The sequence below is a fragment of the Sciurus vulgaris genome, assembly GCF_902686455.1.
Source record: "Sciurus vulgaris genome assembly, chromosome: 7".
In the NCBI taxonomy this organism is placed as follows: domain Eukaryota; kingdom Metazoa; phylum Chordata; class Mammalia; order Rodentia; family Sciuridae; genus Sciurus; species Sciurus vulgaris.
In genome coordinates, this window is record NC_136467.1 from 105,581,602 (window position 1) to 105,590,576 (window position 8,975).

General features: G+C 39.8%; 1 pseudogene across 1 annotated transcript; it reads left to right on the plus strand.

The window, feature by feature from the left end:
* The first annotated feature begins 8,158 nt into the window (after window positions 1-8,158).
* LOC306665915 (large ribosomal subunit protein eL42-like) lies at window positions 8,159-8,484 on the plus strand (annotated as a pseudogene). Its single transcript has one exon. The product of its transcript is annotated as a large ribosomal subunit protein eL42-like (transcript).
* The last annotated feature ends 491 nt before the right edge of the window (window positions 8,485-8,975 follow it).

Below are 8,975 nucleotides of genomic sequence, written 5' to 3' on the forward strand. Positions count from 1 at the left end.
GTCTTTAAAATTACCACCAAAACTTCTTAAGCTTCTAAGATCTTTCATGGTTTAGCTCTTGCTTACCTCTCTAAATTCTTAATTGACTTCCTCCCTAAAACACTGCTGAACTACTTATAGGCCTCCAAGAAATGCCAGGTGCTCTGTTTTCTCTGAGCCTTCACTTTCTATTTTCCCATTGCATGAAACACTCTTCATCTTCTCTCTGACACTGGCTCCATATCAAGTATACCCTCCAGAAAACCTCCCATGATTCCCTGACACCACTGCAAGTATCCATGTGCTTCCTGAGCATGCTGCCAGACTCTTTCTGCACTGTGTTGTCATTACCTGTTTACTTTTTTTAATTGACCTCTAAACTTCTTGAAGTCAGGGATAAGTCCTGGACCACTATTACACCTCCAGTTGAGTATGGTATTGTAAAGGGAAGAGACAAAGATGATTCAGTGCTTCAAAGACAGTGACGAGAACGGTACCAAGAAGATGCTAAATAAACATTTGTTGTATGGGAAAGGAGTGAATATTAACATTTTTCTCTTTCAGCTAAAACTCCTTTGCTTGTAAGGGTAAGAAAACATAATCCAAAAAACTTAAGTAGAAAAGGGACTTACTGGCTCATACAAGCAAAGAAACACTTATGTTGGTTTCAGGTATGACTTGATGTAGAGGTCCAAATGATGTCACCAGGGCCTGTTTTCTTTTCTCAACACTTTGGTTCTGCTTGCTCTGGATTAGATCCTTTCATAGGCTTGGTATTCTTCATGGTAGCAAGATGGCTACTACAACCTCTCGTCTTACATCTTTACACACGCAAGTTCAGTAGGGAAAAGTTCTTATTTCACTCTCAGAAACCTCAGCAGAAGATTCATGGAGTTTTAGTGATGTGGAAGAGTTCTGTGTCCATTCCTAATCACAGCTTGTCCAAGAGAATGCAAGATTATGGATTGGCCCATCTGATTTTCATGTCATCCCCAGACTTGTTTTACAAAAACCAAGAGGTTGGGGACGAGGGATGGATCTGAAGGTTGGGAAGGGATAGACTCTCCAAACAGAAATCTTGAACTTTCCCTGGAATTTTGGTAAAGTGATCCTGGGCGACCCACCCCAAATCACATTTCTTTAAGTAATTCCTATAATTGAAGGGGATAAGGAGGACAAAGTTTCAGCAAAGGATTTCTAGGCTAAGTAGTCAGAGAAACAGGCAAAGAACTAGGAATGTATAGTGTCATCCAGGAAAAGTTGACTAATATTTGTTTAGCACGTTCTATGTGACAAGAAATTTACCTGTGATATTTTCTTTAATCCTCACAATAACCATGATATATAAATGTTATTATGCCTACTTAACAGAGACTCAGGGTGAACTGAGAAGATATGTGACTCTCAAGCCACACACCTCATATATGATTTAGATGGAACAAGAACTGGTACATCTCTGTCTCCAAGAAACCATGTTGTGTAAAAGTTTAGCAAAGTGTCAATCCAGCAAGAGGGCTGGGGTGAATGGTAATGATGCCTGGGCATTCGGCAATTGGAAAGTCACAGCTGATTCTCACAATGGTATTTTCAAAAGAATCCATGAGCGTCAAAGTATCGAGTAATGAGCGGGTTACTATTCTTCCAGTTCCCTAAAGGCAACAACCAAGAAGGCTTTATTTGTTTTTGTGCCTCCATTAAAGAATAAAAAGTGATTGCATCAATGAAAGATAAAACACTGTATCCCAAGAGGGAATGAAGGCAGAGAAACAATCGTAGGAATGGATTAGATTTGAACGTGTTTCTAGGCAGATGGAAAAAGGCTGTCAATGAAAGAAAAGGTTGAAGATGAGGCAAAGTCCCTAGTGACTAGCCAAGTTTTGGAATCAACCTAGGAGTCCATCAACAGAAGACTGGATAAAGAAAATGTGGTATATATACACAATGGAGTATTATTCAAACACCAAAAATAAAAAGAATGAATTATGTCATGTGCAGGAAAATGGATGGAAGGGGAGACCATAATTTTGAGAAAAATAAGTCAGATTCAGAGAGAAAAGTATCATATATTTTCTACCATATGTGGAAGCTAGAGGGAAAAAATAAGGTAAGGGAAAGGGACATGATGAAAGTAAAAGGGAAATCATTAAGGTAGAGGAAAGAGATTAGGGGAGGGAGGAGGAGAGGGTGAAGGAAATAAAGGGAGTGAAACTGATCAAACTGTATTTTCACAAGACCCTTCTCCAAAGAAGAAATACAATCTTTAGCAATCAGGGATGTACAAATCATTGACATTTCATCTCTTTCCTGTTAGAATGGCAATCATCTAGAATACAAATAATAATAAATGCTGATGAGGATGCAGGGGAAAAGAAATATTTGTACACTGTTTCTGGGATTGTTTATTGTATAATCAGTATGGGGATTGCTCAAAAGACTAGGATGGAACCACCATATGACCCAGTTATACCACTCTTCAGTATTTATCCAAAAGAATTAGAGTTGGCATACTATAGCAGTACACACATACCCATGCATATAGGAGTGCAATTCACTATAGCTAAACTATGGAACCAGCCTAAATGTGTGCCAACAAATGAATGCATAAAGAAAATGTGGTATGTGTACACAATGAAGTTTTATTCAGCCACTGAGAAGAACACAATTATGTTATTTCCAGGAAAATGGGTGGAACTGGAGAGCATTATGTTGAGTAAAATAACCAGACACAGAAAGACAAGGGTTGTGTGCTTTATTGCCTATGTGGAAGCTAGAGAGAAAAAAAGGGATAAAGGATTGGGGGTGGGTCACATGGATATGATGAAAATAGAAGAGAGCCCAGTAGAGTAGAATAAATGGTCCAGGAGTAGGGAGGAAGGGAGAGAAATGCAATGTACTGGGGAATTAAGTCATGCATGTGAAAGAACATGTCATAATAAATTCCACTATTATGTATGATTTTAATTACCAATAAAAAGTTTTTAAATTAGGTTTTTATGAATATATGAACATGCTACAATGTAACCCACTGTTCTCTATGATTAATATATAGCAACCGAAAAAAAAAAGTAGCCTGTGAGGTTCAGATTCCAAGGGCAAAGAAGACTTAGCAGAAGGTTTCTATTTTTCTCTCTTCAAAGTGAGAGGGAAGGAAGAAGGTAGGGTTTATGGTCTTTGGAGAGTCTAGAGTAGTGGAAGGAAGACCCAAAGCATTTCTATGTAGTATCTTCAGTCTTCACTGTGAAAAAATTAAGATTCTTATTTCTACAACTCTGTTGAATATAACTTCAAGGTAGACACACTATTTTAATTCATGCCTCACCCCCACAGTGTCAGGCATAGACTAGATGTTAAAACAAATGTACAGACTCATTGGATGAATTGAATAAATTAAATAAACTTTTATAAAAATATCAAGAACAGCCTATAAAAAGTCAGCCACAACATAAGCATAATTTAGTGATTTGTAGGGACTTTGGTAGGTGCTACGGAAGATGGAGAGAGTACAATATGTACATGTTATCTGCTCTACAGAATGTGTTTCCTGGGCAAACAGCTTCTTATCATTTTTCTTTAGTGCTAGCTTACACCCTACTTCAGAACACCTGGGCTTGGGCAGTGATTATTAGGTTGTGAGTTTATAATTACAGGTCTGATTTGGGAAATTATAGCATGTGGTGTCTCAGAGGTTAGTAATCAGGAGGGATTTACTAAGACTCCCCTGGGCCAGTACCAAAGCTATCCTTCTTGGCAGACTGACTCAACCAGCACTGCCACCTGTACAGTTGGTGGCGGAGCTGGTCACACTGCCTCTGCCCACATGCCTCATTCTGTCTCTGCGTGTCCCTGAAGTCAGCCAAGTGAGTAAAGCCTAGCACTGCAGCGGGTGCCTCCAACTGCAGAAGGCAGCCTAACCTTGAATTCTAACAAGCTTGCAATGCTTTCACCCCATAGAATAAAGTAACAGGGAAGATGGATGGCTGAATAGAACATTGTGAACTGAAAAGATTTAATAATCTGCAGTGAAAAACTCATTCCCTGAGCAGTGTTTCATCTCTAACAGGAATAAAGATAAACGGAAGTGGGAGAAGGTGGGATGGAGGTGACATCAGTGGGCCACCAGTAGGTGTCTTTATTGGTGTGTTCCTGTGGAGAGGATTTTAAAAATAGGTGGTGGGCTAGAGAGAATGGAGTTTAAGTCTATCTCTTTGTGTTAACAGGGGGCCAAGAGAAAGACTGAGCTAGGCAGGGAAGCAAGGAACTCACTTGCTCACTCCAGGGATTTCTGGTCTTTCTGTTTGTATGAGAAGGTAGATTATTTCCAAGTATGCTAATTTGTACAGAGCTTGTGCATGTTTTCTGCAAAGGTCTAGAGGGAACAAGCAGGCAGGGAGCAGGGGTAGGGAGGTGGGAGTTTGGCAATAAAACCAGCCAGAATGAACCTTTTTAATATATGAATCTTTTACCTAATTTCAAGCAATATATTTTCTCCTCCCTTTATCCCTTCCACTTACCCAGTTCCACCAGCCACAGATTGTCTTTCCAACGGGTCTGTATTAATCAACTGTCCTTTTATGGTGGAGTGTCTATTATTGTAACGTGTGGGCCCTGGGACAAACTGCAAACATTGTTTCATCTTCAGTTTCTCCTCTTTCTGTTGGTTTTACCCTCCCCACCAACTCCATCATACAGTCCCATTATCAAGAAACTCAGTGAATATTTGGTATGAGGCGTGTCCTTCCACATGATATTTTCATCCTAACAATAGACCTTTTGCTTCTCTGTACATTATCTCATTTGGCCAGCAACCTTATAAAGAAAGCAGTAATGGGCATTATCTCCCCAAAGGTATTTTTAACCACTTGAAAGTCACTGAGTGCTTTTTACTTGCCAGTCCCTGTACTAAATGCTTTCAATACCTCAGTAAATTATCAGAATCGCTCTGTGAGGTTGATGTATTATACTTACTTTACAGAGGGGGAAAGCTAGGTATAGCTAACCTGCCCAAGGTCACACAGCTAACTGGCAGGTGAAATCAGTATTAAGGCCTGCATTTGGCCATGTCCAATCCTGTGCTCTTATCTTCTCTGCCATTTTGTAAATGAAGAAGACAGGCTATGTTTTAGTACATCCATTTTCTAGAGATTTTTTTCCCTTTTAAAATGGAAAGTTTGAAGAATTATTTTACACAAATAAATAGTATAACTGGAGGTGGAGCTCCTTTTAAAGATGATGCCAGAGGACAATTTCTTATAATAACACCTGGATTGTACTGCCATGTTAGATTTCAGGCAAAGTACTAAGCAATGGAAAAATTATGGCGTCAGCATGTGATTCTTAAATTGGGTCCAAAAAAGTGGAAGAATCTCGGAAACCTCCTGCAATATGGTTCCTCCTTACTTCTCCACTGAAAAGCCTGTTAAGATTGCCTGAGACTTCCGAAGTCAGTGTCCCCTCCCATTTGTATCTGTCACGGCCACTCTGCAGTGTTTAATGACTGACCACTTTTTTTTTTTTTTTTTTTTTGACCCAGCTTCTTCTCTCTACTACTAAGCAACATCCCAAGCCTTTTAACTAGATTTTCTTTGTTTCTTTTCTTTTCTAGTTTTAAATTCTGAGACAGGGTCTTCCTAAATTGCCAAAGCCAGACTGGAATTTGCGATTCTAGTGCCTTAGCCTACCAAGTAGTTGGGATTACAGGTGTGCGTCACCATGACCAACTCTGACCACTTACTGAAACTCTTCCTTGTCTTGATATCAGTATGTTCTGGTTTTGCTACTACTTTTCTGGTTTCTCCTTCTGTGGGAAGCCAGCCATGTTTAGCAGAATCAGGCCTGGCTGAGCCATGGGATACCGAGGTCTGACTCTCAGGTACTGGCAGTCATGAGAGATGTTTCAGATAGCCTGGGGTAGGTGACTCTGTACAAAGGTGACTCACCGCCTGATAAAAGGCCAATTCTCTAAACAAATGGTGACCCTAACTCCACCCCATCCTGTTCTTCACAGAAGAAGCCCCTTTTGGTCCCCCTTTACCTGTGCGACTATAAATAAAGGGAAGGTAGGCTTCTCCATCTTGTTTTGAGGCCAGGTCTTGGCATGGCCCAATTCATCACACCTTTCCCACTTGAAAAGATTATTGGCTCTTGTGTTTATTTAATTAGATAAGTTTCTTAGTGATTAACCAATAGCTGGCACTGTCCTCAGACAGAAACCCTTTCCCTCATCCACGTAGGACGTGGCAGAATCTCCCCTTTTTTTCTACGTCCTTCTCAATCTCTTTCCAAGACTTAGGTCTCTGACCATACTGTTCACAGTTTAGGTGACAAGAGCAGAATTCACCTTAGCTGACATAAACAAACAGAGATAATTGCAAACTAACTATTCGTTGGCTCATAGAATTGGTGTGAGAGCTGAAGAATGAAGGCTCTAGAATGAATTACTAGGAACAAAGCCACACTCAACTGAGTTGCCAGGGAAGTTGCTGTTTAGACCACGATTAGGACATGCTTGATGATTGGGAAACTACCTCCATGCTTCCAGCTCAAAACCTAGGGTAGCTGTGCTCCACATCGGCACAGAGGGTGCTTCCTGTCCTGCCTAGCCCCTACTTGTTCAGCTTTGAAACTAGAACCTCACATGAATGTCAAATTCATATCTTTGGAAATCCTGGCTGCAAGAAGTCTGGGAAATGTAGTTTTTAGTTTTGTAGTACATAAAGGCATACTATAAAAGGAGATTGAAAAAGATGTTCACTCCTATAATCCCTTAAGTTTTGGTGTTCTTTGGGTTTATGTTCTTAGCCTTTCTCTTTTATAATGCTATCTCTGGGCAACTCTTAGCTTTGACCACCATCTGGAATATGGCCAACCAGATCTCTTGCCTGAGCTCTAGACTTGAATGTACAGCAGTCTACTAGATAGCTCCATCTCCTTCAAAATCATGATCCGCCTTCTCTGATTTTTATATTAGTGAATAGCACAGGCGTCTACCCAATAATCCAAACCTGAAACTGGGGTCATCGCTTTATCTCTCATCTACTTCATGCAAATGTGTGCTATGGCTTAGAGCTGGTTTATATTTTAGTCTTCCTGCAATTAGATGTGGTCACAGAATTGCTATGTCCTGGCCAATGTAATATGATCTATCACTGTGTTTGTTCTGAGACTGTACTTCCCATGGACTCTCCCAGCCAATGACTGAGAGTGGCAAGGTAGGCACTAGTTCAACTCATGGATTTTCCATTGACTGACTGAAACTTTCTTAACTATGCTGACATTTGGGACTGCCCCTATCCATTCCTTTTTGGTTCTCTCCATCACAGATAACAGATTGGTATCATGTAAGGCTTTCCTCATCCTCTCTGATTTCCTCTTTATACCTTGTAGGCATTTCTCCCAAATAAATCTCTTACATGACTAATCTAACCCTGGCATATGCTTCTCAGAGGATCTGAATTAATATGGCGGGGAGAACAAATATTTGTTGTACTATTATATGGATTTAGGGGTTGTTTGTTATGATAGTCTTCATTAAGGTAAACATCAAATTTGAAATGTTTTTAAAAGTTGTTCTTGCTCCCACTTGCAACTATCTTAGTTTAGACCTCCTGAGCTAACTGCCCCATTTTCCCACATGAGCCCTCTACACCTAGTCAGAAGGCTCAGAAGCAACACAGCTCAGAATCCACCTCCCCAGTGATCTTTCTACTCTCAACCATCACCTTAAACAACTATACAAAGCAATAAATGCTCTTGCCATTTTGAACAACAATCTGGAAAGGAAATTATTATTAGTTTTATTTTATAGAAAGGAAGCTATGATTTAGAGAGTTAAAATAACTGCCCAAATATTAAATGTCTGGTAAGTAACAAACTTGAAGATTTGAATTCAGACCTCTTTGTTACCAAAATTTGTATTCTTTTTTTCTACCCCTGTACTTCTTGGGCTTTTAAATTATTTTCCTTTGCAATGTACCAATAACAGATAATATCACATGTATCATCCACCCCCTTAAGTAAATCTAAGTATAATCTAAGTATAATATATGGACCATACATTATTTTTATAGAAGAATATTACAAAAATGCATGGAGGTATCTATCTAATGATAAAGAGGTCCTGTGAATTTTTCATTTGTTTTCTCTTCTTTTTAAACTAAAATTGTAATCACTTTTGGTGCCAATAACACTCTCACAAACATGGGGAATGTTCTTAAAACCTGCCAGACGTTCTGTAAGAAGTGTGGCAAACACCAAGCCCAAAAAGTGACACCATACACAAAAGGGAAGGATTTTCTGTATACACAGAGATAGCAGTGTTATGAAACTGTGGCTATGGTGGACGACTAAGCCAATTTTCAGGAAAAAGACTAAAACTCAAAGATTGTGCTGAGGTTTGAGTGTGTTAAACCTACCTGCAGATCTAAGAGAATGCTGGCTATTAAGAGATGCAAGCATTTTGAACTGGGAGAAGATAAGAAGAGAAAGGGTCAAATGAGCCAGTTTTAAGCTTCATCATTCACTTTATTGTGACGATAATAAAATGTTGATGTTTTCTTAAAAAATAAAAAGTAAAATTAAAATGCAATTATTTGAAAAAATTAAAAGAACATGGACATAAATATAAAATTATAAACAGATACTGTAATATTTTAATCTGCATGGATAATAGATGTTATATCAGGTGCCTCTCTAAAAGCTAGAACAAGAGATAAGCATAGAGGTTTCAAGATGGCGGCCTAGAGGGTGGCTGCATTTCATGTTGCTCCAGGACTCAGGATTCAAAAGAGGAGATATTGAGACAATTGGGACCAACTCAAAGCAGCCGGGTGACTCTCACCTGTTGGGAAGGCGTCCCGGATGGGACAGTGGTCCCGGAACGCAGGAAACTTTGTGAAGTAGAGCTGCCAGTGAGACACCCCTCCCCCCGCTGGAGCAGTGAACTCGGACAACTGGGAGCGCCGTAAAGGAGGCCGCTCGGCACAGCGCTGGGACTCGGA